Below are 19,118 nucleotides of genomic sequence, written 5' to 3' on the forward strand. Positions count from 1 at the left end.
GGGATGAAGGGGCAGAGGCAATGGCCAACTTGTGTCATTCACCCTGTTGCCTTCATGACTAGATACCACCTTCCAGGTCCACCTTCTACCAGCCTGCGCCCTAGTGACCTCAAGCAAGTCCCCAGAAAGTAACCTGGCCAGATGTTTTCCAGGAGGTGTTTTATTACTGTAAAGAGATACAATGACCACAGCAATTCATCATGGCTGGAAACACGGCGGCATGCAGGCAGGCTTGATGCTAGAGAAGGAGGCCAGAGATCTATATTTTGATCTGCAGGCAGCAGAAAGAGACTGTCATGTTAGGCCTAGCTTGAGCATAGGAGACCTCAAAGCCCTGCTCCACAGTGACACACTTCCTCCAACAAGGCCACACCTTCTAATAGGGCCCCTCCCTTTAGGCACCATTCAAACTCATGAGTCTATGTGGGCCATTCCTATTCAAACCACCACAGGGGCCTGCACAGGAATCAAAGTGTTTCTCTGGACAGGGGGCTGCCAGGTACTAAAAGGGACCCCCCGGGAAAGGATTGGTCAGGGGCAGCCAGAATCATTCAGTAGAAGTGCTAGGCAGGGCACACCTACCTCTGGGAGGCAGAGAGAAGGTTGGGATACCAATGCACTGTCTCAGCAGCTCATGCTCTAGGGCTACAGGCCATCCAGACCCTCGGGTTTTTTTAATCTGCTAACTAGGAAGAATGATCTTCTTCTCTTACGTTCAGGGTAGCACGCTGTTAGGAGTCAGCAGTGCACCATCAATCACCAAGGCTGTGGTTCTGGGAGCCTGTGACCTCCCTAATGGAGGGGTTCAGGCAGTCGATGTCTGCTCAGCCTGAGCCCTAACTGGATTATGTAGGCATCTGGCTCCAGCTCTGGCAGGTTCCCTTGTTCTCCAAATGAGCAAGGCTGGCTGATTGATCCTGATTATGTCCTCGTGACGCATGACTGGGCTTTCCTGGTTTGACATAGAATCTTTCTAAGGGAATCAAGCAGGGAATGAAGCCAGCCCTGCTCTCTCAGTAGGGCCCTGAGAGCTCTCTGCCACCAACCCTGTGCCCAGACCTGTAGTGAAGGAATCTAGTTCTCTCTCTCTCTCTCTCTCTCTCTGTCTCTCTCTCTCTCTCTCTCTGTCTCTCGTATATATGAGTACACTGTAGCTGTCTTCAGACACACCAGAAGAGGGCATCAGATCTCATTACAGATGGTTGTGAGCCACCATGTGGTTGCTGGGATTTGAACTCAGGACCTCTGGAAGAGCAGTCGGTGCTTTTAACCACTGAGCCATCTCTCCAGCCCCCAGGACCCTAGTTCTTATTGAAGTGTAAGAGCTATTAAGAGGCTTGGCCTGGTAGAAAGCAAGTAGGTTATGGGGTTCCTCTGAAGGACCCTAGGGGCTTTCGCCAGCCTTATACCTACTACCTCAGGTCAAGATTAGGCCAAGCACCAGCTTCCCACTTCTAGTCAAGGCTGGCCAATTCCATTCTCCATTCACAGTTCTCTGGAGGAGCAGGAACATTCTTGAAAAACCAAACCTGACCCTCTGAAAAGTCCCAGGTACAGTTCAAATTTGTGTCATGCTTGCTAGCCAATAGATTTAAAGGTCAATATGCTTAGCTAGTAAGTTTGAACTGTAACCTTGCTGATGTAACCTGTGCCCCTAAAAAGTATAAAAACTGCTTGTAATAGCCAACCAGGGTCACCTTCTAGTCACTCACCACGAGGGGCTGATTGAGGGTCGATCGCAACATGCCGGAAAAATCAACCTCTTGTGTTTGCATTGAACGCCGTTCTCGTGTCTCATGTGGGGGTCTCTCGGGAGTTAAGACCTGCATCTCCACTGCCATGGAGGACCATGTGGCTTTCCCCTCCTTAAGTAGGTTTTGTCTCCCTTTGAGGCTCTGAACTTTTGTCCTCTGTCCCAGAGTAGTGAGAAGCAAATGAGAGGAGTCTAAGCCTGCTCTCTGAACAGGGTTGCTCTGAGAATTGCAGAGTACACCCAAAATGTGCAGTTACTGCCACCGCCGCCGCCGCCACCACCACCACCACCACCACCACCACCACCACCATCATATCCCCTGTTATCACCACCGTCACCATCCTTATCACACCTTACTACTCTCCTTGTCATCATTCCTGTCATCACTGTGATTTCCAGACAGGGTTTCACTGTGCGGCCCTGACTGTCCTGGAACTTACTCTGTAGACTAGTGTGGTGATCTGAATATGCTTGGCCCAGGGAGTGGCACTATGAGGAGGGGAGGCCTTGCTGGAGGAAGAGGAGCAGAGGCTGAGAGACCTGTGGGAGATAACGAGGGTATGAGAATGAACCTTCATGAAAGATGTCCCTGAGAGCCCCCGACCCTCTCTCTAAGGTTAAAGGGCATAGCAAGAAAAGTAAAGGCAGCAGCTGTTGGCAGACACCCGCTTTTGCAGGGCCCTGACCTTGGACTTCTGTCCTCTCATGCTAGGGGAGGCCAACGACTGTTTCTTCTCCTCTTCTTCCTTTCTCTCTTTTTCTCCATGTTTCTTTTCTCTCTTTTTAAGACAGGATCTTTAGCCTGGCTGTGGTGGCACACATCTTTGCTCCCAGCACTCTGTAGACAGAGGCAGGCAGAATCTCTTGTAAGTTCAAGACCAGTCCCGTCTACAGACCACGATCACGTTCCAGGACAGCCAAGGAAGGCTACACAGAGAAACCCTGTCTTGAAAAAGCAAGAAACAAATTAAAATAAATGTACTTGAGAGTGCTTACCTAGGAAGCGCAAGGCCCTGGGTTCGGTCCCCAGCTCCGAAAAAAAGAACCAAAAAAAAAAAATAAATAAAAAAATAAAAAAATAAATGTACTTGAAAGCGAGGACAGTGAAGGGACTTTCCTGGCAGATCTCCATTGTCTCCCGTAGGAAAGAGGGCACGCCCAGGAGGAATGGTCCTTTCTTTTTTCTCACGACCCAGGGTGATAAGACAAGACCCACGGCGATAAGACTTAACGCCAGGTGTGTTGCCCTGCGGCTCTTGTATTTGCTTAAGCTAACTGTAAACCTCGCCTAGTGTTTTAATAATAACAACTAGATGATAGGACTAGAGGTGTGCACCACCACTGCCCAGCTTCAAGGACACTCGTGTATCAGAGTTTGTGCAATTCTTTCTAGTAAGCCATTGTGTAGGAAGACCGGTCTGCAGGCTTCACGTTCACAGTAGCCTCACAGTCCCCATCCCCCACAAGGCTTTCACATACTAGTGTCTTATTTTGAATATAATAATGTAGTGCCAGCGGGGCCTAGTGGCAAAGGCATCCAGAAACTTGGGAGCAGAGGCGGGAGGATTAAGTTTCCACAGTGTGAGTTCAAGGCCAACTGAGGTAACTGAGCTGAGTGGGACCAAACATCACAAAGGGGTCTAGGGATGTGGCTCAGTGCTAACGTTCTGTCTAGCACTTGTGAGGCTGTGGGTTCAGTCCCCAGTGCACCACAGTGAAAGCATTGGGGAATGGAAACCTCCCCCCCCTCCCGCTCCCAGCATCTGGACTACATCCTTAGGTGGCCATCCCTTGGACTGTGTATTTGCATATAAAATAAGCTCATCTAAATAAACCCTGGCCTGGTTTGAATACTGTTTATCTACTCTAGAATTTCCTGTTTAAAGCTAACCACCATCAACGGATCATGTTCTTCCACTCCCCTCACCACCCACCGTGGAGGAGTGGGGACCTTCTCTATTTCTTCCAGAACAGGCTCGCCTGGAAGCAGTGGGTTTTGTTTGTTTGTTTGTTTGCTTGCTTTTGTTTTTCTTAAGATTTATTTATTTCCTGAATGTGAGTACACTGTCGCTGTCTTCAGACACACCAGAAAGAGGGCATCAGATCTCATTACAGATGGTTGTGAGCCACCATGTGGTTGCTGGGATTTGAACTCAGGACCTCTGGAAGAGCAGTCAGTGCTCCTAACCACTGAGCCATCTCTCCAGCCCCAGGAAGTAGTATTTTGTCAGCTACCCCAGCAACTCTTTTTATTTTATTTTTTTGAAAGAGCTCTCCATAGCTCTGGCTGGCCTGGAACTCTAGGGTCATCCCCCTGCCTCTGCATTCCAAGTGCTGGGATTAGAGGCGTGCACCACTGCACTGAGCAGGGCAGCCCTTAAGAAAGTGAGCCATTGGGGCCAGAGAGTAAGGGCACTTGTGGCTCTTGTGTAGTCCTCAGATTGGTTCCCAAAGGATGGCCCACAGCCATCCATAACTCCAGTTCCAAGGAACCCAAAGCCATTCTGACTTCTGTGGGCCTCAGAAACACATATGGTCACACATACACATGTAAGTAAAACACTCAGAAAATAAAGAAATCTAAAACACATGCAGGCAGTCACGCACACACGCCGCGCGTGCACATACACCCCAGAAACTAAGCTAACAGACAACATGAAAGCTGTTGGCTCTTTAACGTGCTCAAAGGATACATCCTTTACCACAACCTAGTCAAGGCTGCTGGCCTTTCTACTTATTTACTTCTTACTTGTTTTTGCCAGACAGGCTCTCTCTGTAGCTTTGGCTGGCCTGGAACTCACTCAGAGATCAGCCTGACTCCTCTTGAGTGCTGGGATCAGAGCTGTGCACCACCACTACCCGGCTTGGCCTTTTTATTTTTTAAACCACCCAAATCGAGTGAGGACCATGTTACTACCCAGGGGCCGCTGTGAAGAACAGAAAGAAAACGGAAGCCCTTCATGAGTGGCGTCTTGCTCCATGGACGCTGTGCTGCATATGGCCACTCCTCCCAAGGTAAGGTGAAAAAAAGAGTGCTTTGCAGGGCTGGAGAGATGGCCCAGCACGTCAGAGACAGTTCTCAGAGACAGTCTGAGTTTGAATCCTGCTTGGATCCCGGCACGCCTGCATCGGGTGTTTCACAATTGACTGTAACTCCCACTCTAGGGAATTCAATACGCTCCTCTAACCTCAGCAAGTACTTGCACACACACGGACACATAAATAAATGAGTTTTTTCAGTGTTTTTCCTCTCTGCCTCCATAAACACAGCGGGAACAAGTGCACAGGGACTCCGCCCACTCCTGAGTGTGTGCTCTCCAGGATAAACAGATGTCATCCAACGTTAAACCGTTAAACCGCAAGAGTGAGAGGCATTCTTAGGTTCCCTGGGAATGGCAGTTTGGGAGCTGGGTCCAGCCAGCTCTGAGCCAGTGACCAAAGAAGGCAGCAAATGCAGCTGTGCCCACAATAGAAGCCATCCCTTTGGAGCATCTGAGAAAGAACAGGGCCCTGTGACCGGGCCCTCGTGATGGCTGAAAGCATCAGGAAGAGTGAAGCACGTTGGGAATTTCAGCGCTGGAGAGATGGAGGCAGCAGGATCCAGAGTTCACAGCCATGTCTACTTACACTGAGTTTGAGCCATCCTGGGCTACTCGAGGCTCTGGATCAAGAAACAGAGCAATAGGGCTGGAGAGATGGCTCAGTGGTTAAGAGCACTGACTGCTCTTCCAGAGGTCATGAGTTCAATTCCCAGCAACCACATGGTGGCTCACAACCATCTGTAATGAGATCTGGTGCCCTCTTCTGGTCTGCAGTCACATATGCAGGCAGAATGCTGTACATAAAATAAATAGATAAATCTTAAAAAAAAGAAAAGAAAAGAAAAGAAAAGAAACAGAGCAATAGCAAAAGAAAGAACAAATGAAAGGGCCGGCACGGCAGGGCCTTCACAAAGAAAGAGCATGTTAAACAAAGAAAGAGCACGTTAAACAAGCATTTACACCTGGTGTAGGCTCAAAGCTGGTGGTGTACACCTTTGATCCGAGCACTTGTGTTGCAGAGGCAGGTGGATCTCTTTTAGTTTGAGGTCAGCGTGGTCTATATAGTGAGTTCCAGGATAGCCAGGGCTACACAGAGAAACCTTGCCTCCAAAACAATCAATCAAACAAACAGAATTTCTAAAAGATCTGAGTTCAGGGGCTAGAGAGATGGCTCAGTGGTTAAGAGCACTGGCTGCTCTTCCAGAGGTTCTGAGTTCAAGTCCCAGCAACCACATGGTGGCTCACAGCCATCTGTAATGGGATCTGATGCCCTCTTCTGGTGTGTCTGAAGACAGCGACAGTGTGTTCATATAAATAAAATAAATAAATTAAAAAAAATCCAAGTGGATATTAACCATAAAGTACAGGATAAATGTGCCACACTCCACAGACCCAAAGAAGGGCTCAAGGGAGGATTTGTGAATCTCACTCAGAAGGGGGATATAAAGTAGACACTGGAGGTGGATGGGGGGAGGGAACTGGGGGGGAGTAGGGAAGGGTACCAGGTGTGGGAAGTGGGGACAGGAGAGGGCTGGGAGAGAAAACAGTAATCAGTGGTGGTGGGAGGGGCATCTTTGGAAAGTGACCTGGGATGGGGGGGGGCTCCTGAGAGTCTATGGTGGTGACCCTAGCTGAGGATATGGAGACTGAAGCGGCCACCTCCTGTAGCCAGGTAGGACAGTGGAGGGAGGGGGACACCAATGCACCTACAAAACTTTTGACCCACAATTTGTCCTGCTTACCAGATGTGCAGGGACAAAGATGGGACAGAGACTGAAAGAACAGCCAACCAATGACTGGCCCAACTTGAGACCCATCCCATGGGTAAGAACCAATCCCTGACACTATTGATGATACTCTGTAGACAGGAGCCTAGCATAACTGTTCTCTGAGAGACTCCACCCAGCAGTGGATATAGACAGATGAACGAGACCCACATCCAAACATTAGGCTGAGCTCAGGGAGACTTGTGGAAGAGTGGAGGAGGACTGGGGGAGCTGGAGGGGTCAAAGACGGCACAAGAAGGCCTACAGAGTCAACTAATCTGGGCCCACCGGGCTCACAGAGACTAAACCACATGGCCTGGACTTAGGCCTCCTACGCATTGTGGCAGATGTGCAACTTTCTTCATGGGGGTCCCTAACAGTTGGAGTGGGTGTTGTCTCAGACCTGACTTTGGATTCCCTTCCCTTAGCTTTGATGCCTTGCCTGGCTTCGGTGCTGAAGGATGTGCTCAGCTCTGCTGAGACTTGATGTGTCAGGGCCAGGGCAGGTTGGTATGCAAGGGGGGCTTCCCTAGCATATGTGGAAAATGGGGGGAGGGGCATGTGAGGGTGGAACTGGGAGGAGAGGAGGGAGGGGGGTTTCGATCGGTATGTAAAGTGAATAAATTAAAAATATATATTAATAAACCTTGAAAGAGAAACAACAAGCGAAGTGAGAAACTGCTTACTGGGAACACTGAAGCAGTAGATGAGGGGCTCAGGAACACAGCCAGCCTGATCCATGCCATGAGCCACTGTGGAACAGGGTACAGAAGCTGGCATAGTCACAGAACAGTGGACTGTAAGTATACTTACGGCCTCTGTTGGTGGGAGCATCAGGTTGGCTGCCCATAGCCAAGGAAGGTCTGTTCTGTAGATTCAGGACACGGCAGTGGCTATCCTTAGCTTGAGGGCTGGTGGAGGCTGGAGGTCATCTACACTTAGGGACATACTCTGTGATGTGTATCCACTAAGGCACAGAGTTTAGCTAGATGACGGCACATAACGGGCTCAGCACCACGGAGCAGCCTCTTCCCAAAGCCAGGGCCAGGCAGTCCGCAGGGTCTTTAATATGGAAGCTACTTCAACTTTTGGAAGCCTCTGATAGGAGGTGTCCTCGGTGAGGATGCTTCACAGCCTTTGAACCCACACCTGGAGCGCGGCAGTGTCGGGGACCCCCTCACTGACCCGTCCTCATTCCGCTGAAAGGCTCCCTTTTGTTTTGTTTAGAGACGAGGTTTTTCTACACAGCCCAGGCTGGCCTCCAACTCACAGAGATCTCTCCACTTCTGTCTTGCCGGTGCTGGTTTTAAAGGTGTAAGCCACCACGGCCCATCCTTCCGAGTTTTGTTTTTTTTAGATTTATTTACTTTATGTACATGAGTTCGCTGTCTTCATGCACACCAGAGGAGGGCATCAGATCTCACTACAGATGGTTGTGAGCCACCATGTGGTTGCTGGGAAATGATCCCAGGTCCTCTGGAAGAGCAGTCAGTGCTCTTAACCGCTGAGCCATCTCTCCAGCTCCCACTTTCGACTTTTTATTGAGACAGTCTACTTCATTTCCCTAGGTTGGCCCTGAACTCACTAGCTATGACAAACCATGAGCTTTCAATCCTCCTGCCTCAGTTTCCTAAGCAGCCCGAATTTTAGCCTGCAACAAAAGGCCCGGCTTTGGTGTTACCATACCTTTTCATTTTATTGTTATAGGAACAAGGAGTCAACAAACATTTTTGTGTGCTGTGCCGGGGCCAAGAGCAGAGACTTAAATGCTTTTTCTTCTTTAGCCAGGTCTCAGGCTGGCCTCAAACTCATGATTGTCTTGTCTAAACTTCTTCAGTGCCTGTTGTAGGTGTATGCCACAACACTTGGCAAACAAAGTCTCTTCAGGGACCTCCACCATTCTGCTCACAGATGAGTGACATTCTGTGATAGCTAATATTGTGTTGTTGTTGTTGTTATAATAATAGTAATAATAATAACTCATTATCATTATCATCGTCATCACCACCACCACCATCATCATCATCATCATCATCATCATCATCTCGACAAGTGCTGGGATTAAACCCAGAGCATGACCTTCTCATGCCAGGCAAATGCTCTACCACTGAGCTCTATCCTTTACTTTAAAAAATAATTTATTTTTATTTTACGCGCACTGTATGTCTGTGTGAGGGTATCAGGTCCTGGAGTTACAGACAGTTGTGAACTGCCCTGTAGGTTATTAGAGTCGAACCTGGGTCCTCCAGAAGAGCGGTCAGTGCACCCAACTGCTGAAACATCTCTCCTGCCCGCCCCCCTCCTCTCTCTCTAAACAACAAAAACAAGAACAAAAAATAAAACACAAAACATTTATATCGACACAGGGTCTTACTAAATTGGGAGCTGGTCCTTAACTCAGTCGCCTGGGAAGGTCTCGGACATTTGGTCCAAGCCTCAGCTTCTCTGCTTGCTGGGAATTCCAAGGCCCAGCTCAATCTTGTCTTCTGATGAAGGGATTTTGCTGACAGCACACTGTATGTTCTCAACATAAAGTCTGACCTTGCGTCTTGGCTTTTTTGTCTGGTTTGTCGTAACATCCCACCCTGAGCTCCCACATGCGCTGGGCTGCGTTGGTCTGCTGTGTTGTAACACCCCACTCTGAGCTCCCGTGCGCACAGGGACTTCTCACAGTTGAGAGAGGTCACAAGACCAAGATGAAAGGATCAGCAAGGTGGTGTCAGGAGTAAGAACTTTGCTTTCCTTAAACACCCAGTTATGTTATGTGAACGTGTTTTTGTTTGAATCCCAAACTGCTTCAGATTTCAGTGGCTGCTTCAGATTTTCTCCAGCCACTACGATTGCCTCGAGCTCTAGGAGGGCTGTGATCTACAGCTATCTACGGATCAGTTGGGATTCTGGGGACTCTCGAGAGGGTCTAAATTTGAGAGCCCTGAGAGGGCCTGGGGTGGCGGTTGCTCCCCTTGCTGCTGTGGTTTGTCAACTGTTGTGAGCAGAGAGACAAGAAGAAACTGGATATTTTGACAATGAAGAGTAGACTTGTCCTGAGGAACTTGATATCCCTTTTTTTTTTTTTTTCTTTTCTTTTTTTCGGAGCTGGGGACCGAACCCAGGGCCTTGCGCTTGCTAGGCAAGCTCTCTACCACTGAGCTAAATCCCCAACCCCTGAACTTGATATCTCTAATCATCAGGAAGTAGTCTAATTAGATTGACACCCCTTCCCCCCTCTAACCTTCTTCCTCTCCTACCTAGTGCCGGGGGTTGGAAGGGACTGGCGTGGAATCAGGGTGGAGAAGGGTGGTCGGTAAAAGAACCCAATAAAGTAGCCAAAAACTATGTTCTCTTGGCTGTGGACACTGGCTTCTCCTAGTGTCCTCAGGTGGTCTGTTCCTTGTGCTCCTAGCAATAATCTTCTTCAGACAGTCTCTTGTCACATAGTTCAACATTATACAGCCTGTCTTCTAGCCCAAACCTTCCTCACATCAGCTGTGCCTGCTTGCCCATAACCATCACAGCTGGACTTGTGGAGGACTGGCATTCCCTGGCAGAAGGGCTGTGGGAAGGGTCCATGAACCCTCATCTGGGTACCTCCCAACCAGCTGAAAGCGATTCTGCCCTAATCATATGTGGCCTTGGGGAAGATCTTGAAGATGTAGGTGGCAGTGTGAGTTACTTTCCCGTTGCTGTGATAAAACACCATGGCCAAGGCATCTTTTAGAAGGAATGGTTCATTTGGGCTCATGGTTCTGTAGGGATGAGAGTCCATCATGGTGGGAGGCATGGTGGCAGGAGCAGGACGCTGAGAGCTTACATCCTCAGAGATAGACAACAGGAGGGAGGGCAGGACTACCTAGTCACAAGGCCCATCCCCTTCATCCATGGGTATGGACTTCCTCCAGCAAAGGTGTGCTCCCTCAGGACCGTTCCCAAAGCACAACCAGCCAGGGACTATGTCTTCCAGGGTGGCTACTTTAAGGTCATGTCTGTCACTGCCCAGAGCCTTTTACCCATTGCTCTGTGAAAAATCCTAGTGAAGCTCACAGGCCTCAGAGCGAACTTTGGTGGAATTGCACTTTGGGACCTTGGGCACTTTGGTTGTTATTGGGACCTTGAGAGGAGGGACAGCCATTGTTTATGTCTCCTCTAGGGAAGGAGTTTTAGCCAGCCCAGTCAGGCCTTGAATTCTTGATCTTCCTGCCTCAGCCTCTCAAGTGGTGAAGCTCTTAGTCCTTATGATAAGGACATCACTCTAGGTGGGGGGGGGGGGGGTTTGTCACCGGCCGAGGTACTTGGAGTCAGGGCCTCAGGAAGAACACAGTTCAGGGTATAAGGAGTAGGCTTTCCTGATTCCATCCTGTGGCAAGACCTCGCCCATCGAAGTGTGGCTGCCACGCTTGTTCTGGAGGTGGGGCAGGAAATGCCATTTTTAGAGTTTGGGTATCTCTCTGCCTTCGGTGTTAGGATCAGTGTTTTGTACTGGATAGAATTATTATTGTTGTCGTTATTGTTAGTTTTTTTTGGGGGGAGGGCTGTTGGGGGACCTGTGCAGATTTTCTTGGTATCTTAGTTCGTTTCTGTTGATGGAAAGCTAGTATTGAAGATAGGGTTATTTATTAAAAAGTTTACTGCCGGGCTGGAGAGATGGCTCAGCGGTTAAGAGCACTGACTGCTCTTCCAGAGGTCCTGAGTTCAAATCCCAGCAACCACATGGTGGCTCACAACCATCTGTAATGGGATCTGGTGCCCTCTTCTGGCACACAGCCACATATGCAGGCAGAATACTGTATACATAATAAATAAATCTTTAAAAAAACAAAAAAACAAAAACAAAAAAAAAAAAAGTTTACTGCCAGGCTGTGGTGCTGCACACCTTTAATCCCAGCACTCGGGAGGCAGAGGCAGGTGGATCTTGAGTTCAAGGCCAGCCTTATCCATAGAGTGGGTTCCAGGACATCAGGGTTACACAGAGAAACCCTGTCTGAAAAGACAAAAACAAAAACAAAAACAGAAATGTACTTACTCAGTGTTCTCGAGACTGGGAAGTTCAAGGCCACAATGCTGGCCCCTTGCATGATCTCTGTCTGGGCTTCTGCATACACTGGACATCATGTCGCAAGACAATGTGTCAGAAAAATCCCACCTGTACTATGAAACCACTGTCTCGCTAATGGAGCCCACTGATCTGTGAGCAGGCAAGAGTCCTCATGTGAGAACGCTGCAAGGTCAGTGTGGACCCCATGCCGTCCCCTCCTGGCTCCTCCCAATGCTGGCTGTGACTACACCTTGGCTGGCCTGAACTTCTAGTTTCCCTTGAATTTGCATTCTCCTGCCTGTCTTTGTGTTCACAACATCGCTCTGAGCTGTGGAATTCACAGGACTCACCTGCATCCTCATGGGCTGTTCTGAGCCAGGTATTCTCCAACCAAGCTTAGGGACATAATACCAAATAACAAGGGGCATGCCGAGGTGACCTGTGAACACAGTGTGAAAATTCGTCAGCCAAGAAGGTCACTCCTTTGGACCTCGAACGCCACACTGGTCAGGAAGGGGCGGAGTCAGGGTTGGAGGCGTGGCTCAGTTGGTGGGAGGCGTGGCTCAGTTGGTGGAACGCTCGTTTAGTGTGCAGGAGACCGTGGGTCTCATCTCTAGCATGGCTTAAAATTGTGTGGTGATATATCCTCACAACAGACCTGGGGAGAGGCAGGCAGGAGGATGAGGGGTTCAAAGTCACCTTCAGCTACATGAGGACAGCCTGGGATACACAAGACAGAGATTCAGAACGGAAGTGGGTGGAGCTAGTCACGGTAACCCCAGCTGCTCAGGAAGCAGAGGCAGGAGGATCACAATTTCAAAGCCAGAATGGACAATGTAGCCTCGCCCCAACTAAAAATGGATGTGCGTTGTTACACGGAAGTTTGTTTTATTTTGTGAAAGGGTCTCACTGTGTAGCTGGGGCTAGACTCAGTATGTAAACCAGGTTGGCCTCAAACTCACAGAGCTCCATCTGTCTCTGCTTCCCAAATGCTACAGTTAAAAGCTTATGTTTCATACTCAGCTACGTTGAGTGTTTACTGAAATGTAGGTAATGTGTTTTGTTTTTTAATTTCTTTAGATTTATTTTTTATGCTGTGTATTTGTGAATGCCCATATATATGTGGATATATCCCTGCTTTTCTTGAGGGCCAGGAGAGGGTGTCTGGTCCTCTGGAACTTGGGAAGTGAGATAGACTGTGTGGTGTGGTATGGTGTGGTGTAGTTAGTTTTTTGCCAGCTTGACATAAACTAGAGACATCTGGGAAGAGAGAACGTTAACTGATAAACAACTTCCATTAGTTGGAAGGCTCAACTCCCTGGAGACCTTAACCTGGCGTAAGTTTGGGTGCCAGGTACAGCTTCAGGGCACTGTCTTTGGGGGCTTCTTTTTTTTTTTTTTTTTTTTTTTAAGATTTATTCATTTATTATATGTAAGTACACTGTAGCTGTCTTCAGACAGACCAGAAGAGGGCATCGGATCTCTTTACAGATGGTTGTGAGCCACCATGTGGTTGCTGGGAATTGAACTCAGGACCTCTGGAAGAGTAGTCGGGTGCTCTTAACCACTGAGCCATCTCTCCAGCCCTGGGGGCTTCTTTATCTGCAGTCTGTGGCCAGCAGTGAAGGCCACAGGAGGGAAGGCCTGTAGCTGGAGGTGTTGCTCTGGCACTAGATCTCGGAAAGCCTTCAAGGACTGAGACCTTTGTTTCTATGGGGTCAGCACAGCCAGGTAAGCCTGCTTAGACCGGCAATATGGCTGCTTGATTCTGTCTCCGTAGAAGCTGAGACTGGCTTCTCCTACGAGGCTCTTGATTTCACACGAGGTGAGGCTGCCTAGATGATCCTGCTCTTTACCAGGAGTGGCATAGACACACACATGCTCTTCTCAGCCTCTGGGGCCCAGCTTCCCCTGTATTTGTCTCCCAAAGCCAGGGCCCGTGGAGACTTGACAATTAGCTCCAGGTGGGGCTCGGTGGCCGGACTGCACCCCTGGGATCAGACACAGCTGTGTCAAACGCTGGCTATATTGGCTGAGCTGACTAGGATATCTGAGGGGTGGAGACAGTCTCTGGGCCAGAGTTAGTCTGTCAGAAAGTATCAGTCACACCTTGAAATACAGCTCTATTCTGGAGGGCCTCCCCTGTCTCCCCCTTTTTCAAGACACGGTTTCTCAGTGCAGCCCTGGCTGTCCTCCTGCTCTGTATTCAGAGATCTGCCTCCCAAGTCCTGGGACTAAAGGTGTGGGCCCATGCCTAGCACTGCCCCCTTTTCTGAAATGTGTGTAATCTATAAGAGTGGCCAATGCTTAGCGGCCCCACATTTCCCCTTCGGTCTGAACTGCCCCCACTCCCTACCAGGCTGGTTCCAGGCACTGCCCCTGTCTTAGTTGCTTTTCTTTTCCCACCAGCTAGTTACTCTTCTACTGCTGTTCAGAGACATCATGAACAAGACAACTTAGAGAAGAGTTATTGGGGCTTACAACTCCAGAGGGTTAGAGTCCAGGATCATCATGGTGGGGTGTTGTTGTAAAAATATAAAAAATAAAAAAAAGTATTGGTGTCTTTTATCCCGCTAGGTCCGCACCACAGTGCCTCAAGATATCTGCTAGGTATCTTGGTGGAAACACATCCCAACTCCATGGCGGCCCAGTGTCTCCTGCCACCGCACACTTTCATACACTCAAACCGTCACATAAAAGAACACAAAACACAATAATCTTTGATCCAACTGGTAAGATATAATTGCCCACTTAAACATACAAAGTCCAGTACCGGGGCTGGGGATTTAGCTCAGTGGTTAGAGCGCTTACCTAGGAAGCACAAGGCCCTGGGTTCGGTCCCCAGCTCTGAAAAAAAGAACCAAAAAAAAAAAAAAAAAAAAAAAAAAAAGTCCAGCACCATCCATCCCTTAAGAACATTAATAACAACGTGTAAATACACAGAGCAGAATCTTAATGTCGGCCTCCATTGTCCTGCCAGGACTTCTCTCCTCCTCCCCCGGTCTCCTCTTCGTTCCAGTCTCTTCTTCCTTCAAACTTCTCTCCCACCCATCCTTCCTTCTCCTCCAATGACAGGCCTCCTTCTATCCTGTACCTGCCCTCACCTGTATTTTACAGATTCAATGGGGAGAAGGTTCTGGTGAAGTCACTAGGTTCCTGAGTACTGACTAGGCAGCTGTCCTTGGGGCAGTGGAATTAGCATCAAAATACAGATAAGTTCAGGGAAAACCACAGCAGTGGGGAGCATGGTGGCAGACAGGCAATCGTGGAACAACAGCTAAGAGCTTATATCCTTATCTACAAGTAGAGAGGGGAAGGGGGGAGGGAGGGGTGGGGAGGGGGCAGACAGACACTGAGACCAGTGTGGGCTTTTGAAACCTTAAAGCCCGCCCCCAGTGACACACCTCCTGTAACAAGGCCACACCTCCTAATTCTTCACAAACAATTTCACCAATTGGGGACCAAACTTATGAGCCTACAGGACCATCCTCATTCGACCACCACAATGCCCTCCAGCTGTGGTCAGGCAGATGTTGCTTCTGCCTGAGGGATGTCACAAATCCTAGTGACTCTCACATTGCTGTCCCTCTGGAACCATTGGGCTTCAAGACTTTGTAACTAACAGTGAGTTTCTACATCAGACCCTAAACCCCACTGCAGCTTGGTCTCTGTGTGTCCAGAGGTGAGTCACAAGGGGCAGTTCTGTGGTTCCTCTTTACCTGTCATGTGGGTTCCTCTCTTTCTTCCTCTGTGCTGCACACCATAGGCCCTGCCACAGAGCTCAGAGCTCCAGCTGCCCATGGGCCTGAATCACACAGGGCTGGAGCATGTCCCCTTTGACATGTTCCCTTGCTGTTCAAGTTTAAACCACACTTTCCAGGCATAACCTTTGTTGGAGACTCCACAGTGACTTCCTGACCAAGCACGGTGACATACCACTGAGCAGGGTGGTGGGGGCGGGGAGGTCTGTTGTTGTGGCTAGATTGTAAAGTCCGCAGGCCTGAATTTTGAAACATCTGAGCACCAGCAGTGTGTGTGCGTGCACGTGTGCATGTGTGCGCAGGCATGCACGTACATACGCCTGGGACACATGTGGTGTTAGCATTTGTCTAAGCCCCACCCCCATGGTTACCTGGCAACAGCCAGGTATGCCTGACACTATAACAGGGGCTGCTTGCCCCCTCTTCTCTCTCTTGGTCTTGTTCTCTTGCTCTTACTCTCTTCCCCCTTTGTCCCTTCTCTCCCCATTCCCCTCCTCCCTTTTCTCCACGTGCTCATGGCTGGCCTCTACTTCTCTTCCTCTCTACTCTTCTCTACTCTCTTTTTCTCTGCCCTACTACCCTCTAACTCCCCTCTCCATGCTCTGAATAAGGTTTATTCTATACTATACCGTGGAGTGGCTGGTCCCTCAGGGGGAAGGGATGCCTTAGCATGGGCCCACTGAGGCACTTCCTTTCCTGAGACCCCCATAGAACATAATTCCCCCCTCACTGTATCTTTTATAAATACAACATTGGTGCTGAAACCCAGGACCTGGGATATTTCCTCTCTTTATCTTTTTATAAACACATCATGCAGGATACCATACACCAGGCTTTTAAGCTGTACAGTTTGCCTAAATTTCATTTTCAGAATTTACTATTATCATTTTACGTTTTATCTGCGTTGGGGGATCGCGGCATGAATGTGGAGGTCAGAGGACAACTTCTGGGAGTTGGTTCTCTTCTACCGTATAGATCTGGGGATTGAACTCAGGACCCCAGGCTCAGGGTCAAGTGCCCACTGAGCGATCAGCCACAATTCTGTTCTCTTGACAGTTATGCTTGTATCTGATTTTATGGTTGGAGTTTTGGGATTTGTTTTTTTCTACAGTCTCCCAGAATGCCTTCCTGAGGGGATCAGTTGGTGGTGTCACCCACACACCAGGACACGTTCCCCTTTGGGGTCAGGTAGGGTCTGTCACCATCTGGTAGAAGTCATAGGAAGGCTTTTTTTTTTTTTTTTCTTTTTTTCGGAGCTGAGGACCGAACCCAGGGCATTGCACTTGCTAGGCAAGCACTCTACCACTGAGCTAAATCCCCAACCCCAGGAAGTCTTTTCTTGATTTAACCCAGGTCCTATGGGATGTTGTCTAAAGTTGAAACTTGGCTTAGCCAGCCCAGTGAGGAGCCCTGCATGGCTGCAGACTAGTGAGTCTGGGTCCAGTGGTGCTGACTGTCCTAGTGAGCTTTCTACTGCTGTCTAAGCATCATGACCAGTCCGGGAAGGAGGGATTATATTAGCTTACATCCAGAAGTCCATCACGAAGGGCAGTGAGGGCAGGAACCGAACAGAGGCCATAGAAGAATGCGGCTTACTGACTTGCTCCTTGTGACTTGCCCTGCTTTTTCTTCTAAGGTTTTTTTTTTTTTTTTTTGTTCTTTTTTTCGGAGCTGGGGACTGAACCCAGGGCCTTGCGCTTGCTAGGCAAGCCTTCTAACACTGAGCTAAATCCCCAACCCCAGGTTTTGTTTTCATTAGCGTTGTTTTATGTGTATGGGTGTTCTGTCTGCATGCGTATATCTGTGCACCACACATGTGCAGTGCCTGTGGAGGCCGGAAGAAGGTGTTGAATCCCCTGGAACCGAAGTGTCAAATGGTTGTGAGTCACTATGTGGGTGTTGGGAACATAACCTTAATCCTCTGGTAGAACAGTCAGTGCTCTCTTGACCATTTGAACCTGTTTTCCAGGCCCCTGCCTATTCTCTTATACAACCTAGGACTACCTGCCTAGGGCTGGCACTGCCCACAGTGGGCTGGACCCTCCCATTACTAATCATTGGTTAAGAAAATGCCTCAACAGACTTGCCCACAGGCCAATGGAGGCTTTTCTCAGTTGAGGTTCCCTCTTCCCAGATGACTCCAGCTCCTGTCAAGTTGACAAAACTAGCCAGAACAGGGAGACCTCACTGTCTGACCAGCCTCCACTGGGTTCCAGCTGCTTCTCCCTGGATGGGCTGATGAGGAACTGCCCCATCAATGCTCTGTAAAGCCCAAGGGGAGACTGGGTCACTGCTGACTCTGCAAGAGGATTTTCTAGCAGGATCTGATAGCAGCTAGGAAGGTGATTAAAAACAATCTATTTCCTGTTTACTGCAAGTCTAATACATGTATGAAATGTTAATTCAATGCTATTCATCTCCCCAACTCCTGGGTCCTCCCCTCAGCCTTTCCTGACTTAGAGTCCTCTTAGGGAGGTCATATTATATAGAAGGCAGCCATTGGTTCCTTTCAGCTCTCCCAGGCGTTGGCATCCAGTTGCCTTTCATTGGTCTCTACCCTGACATTCAGTCAACCCTCATTATCCTCTGGTACCTGCTAATTTCTGATTCTTCTACTCCAGAGCCAAGGAATCTGGACTTTTGTACCTCTTACTGTGTAGGCTCCAGACCAACCCAGCTTGTGGCCAGGAGAAACCCAGGAAACAGATGTTTCTTCTGAAAAGCCAGCAGACCTGGCTCACTTGGGGCCTGGCCAAACCCTTTCTTCTTCAAGGTCTATGAGGTGGGGTAGGGCACATAAACTGCCTGTTTGAGGCCAAAAGGAAAAGGGCCATTAAAGTTTCTTGCAGATCAGAGCCTTTTGAAGCCATGGAACAAAGGCTGGTGGCCAGCAGCCAATACATCTCGGCCCAAGTCTGGGGATGGGGGAGGGAAACCAGGAATCTGGCTCTGTGTTCTCAGAGTTGAGCTCACAGTTGCCTCACTTGCCCTTCCCCTGCACTTGTCTCCTCTCTGCTGGGATCTGAACTCAGGTCCTCATGTCTCCCAGTTGCCCATTCTTTCCCAGTATAATTTTATGTCTGCAGAGGGGCAATGCAAGGCCTTTCCCTCCTCCTTAGCAGCTTCAAGTAGCAATTTGTGGCCATTATGAGGCAAGGGGTGGGGGTGCAGTGCGCGGGATGGGGAAAGAGGCAAAGGTGAAGCCAGAATTGCATATACGCTTTTCTTCCCTCTCCCTGCTGGGAGTTGCAACTCTATGGCTGGAATTAGGGCAGCCATGTTGAGAGCAAGTCACCCCATGATATTGACTGAGATGGTGAGCAAGGGTCTGGCTCCTGGGGTCATTGTGATATGGAGATGTTCAACACATCTGTATCTTGATGCTGCTTTGTGTTGTTACGGCAACTAAATACAAAATTACTTCTTCTTTTTAACGTTTGAGACAAGACCTTGTATAGCCCATGCCTTCAAATTGACCATGTGGTTCAGGATAACCCCAAGCTTCTTAGCTCCCTGCTTCAACCTCTTGAGTGCTAGGATCAATGCCCAGTTTATGCTGTGATGAGAATCAAACCCAGGGCCTTGTATACACTAGTCAAGCACTTTACCAGCTGAGCCCCCTCCCAGTCCCCTGAACATGGAGGTCTCCACTTTGTTGAATCTCACTGGATGATGGGTTTATACCAATAGTCGCTCACTGCCCTTCTGCATTTGAAGCTTTTCTCAACTGGCTCTGGGACGCCCCATCGACGAACTGTCTACCCC

This window comes from Rattus norvegicus, chromosome 7 (genome assembly GCF_036323735.1).
Source record: "Rattus norvegicus strain BN/NHsdMcwi chromosome 7, GRCr8, whole genome shotgun sequence".
In the NCBI taxonomy this organism is placed as follows: Eukaryota; Metazoa; Chordata; class Mammalia; order Rodentia; family Muridae; genus Rattus; species Rattus norvegicus.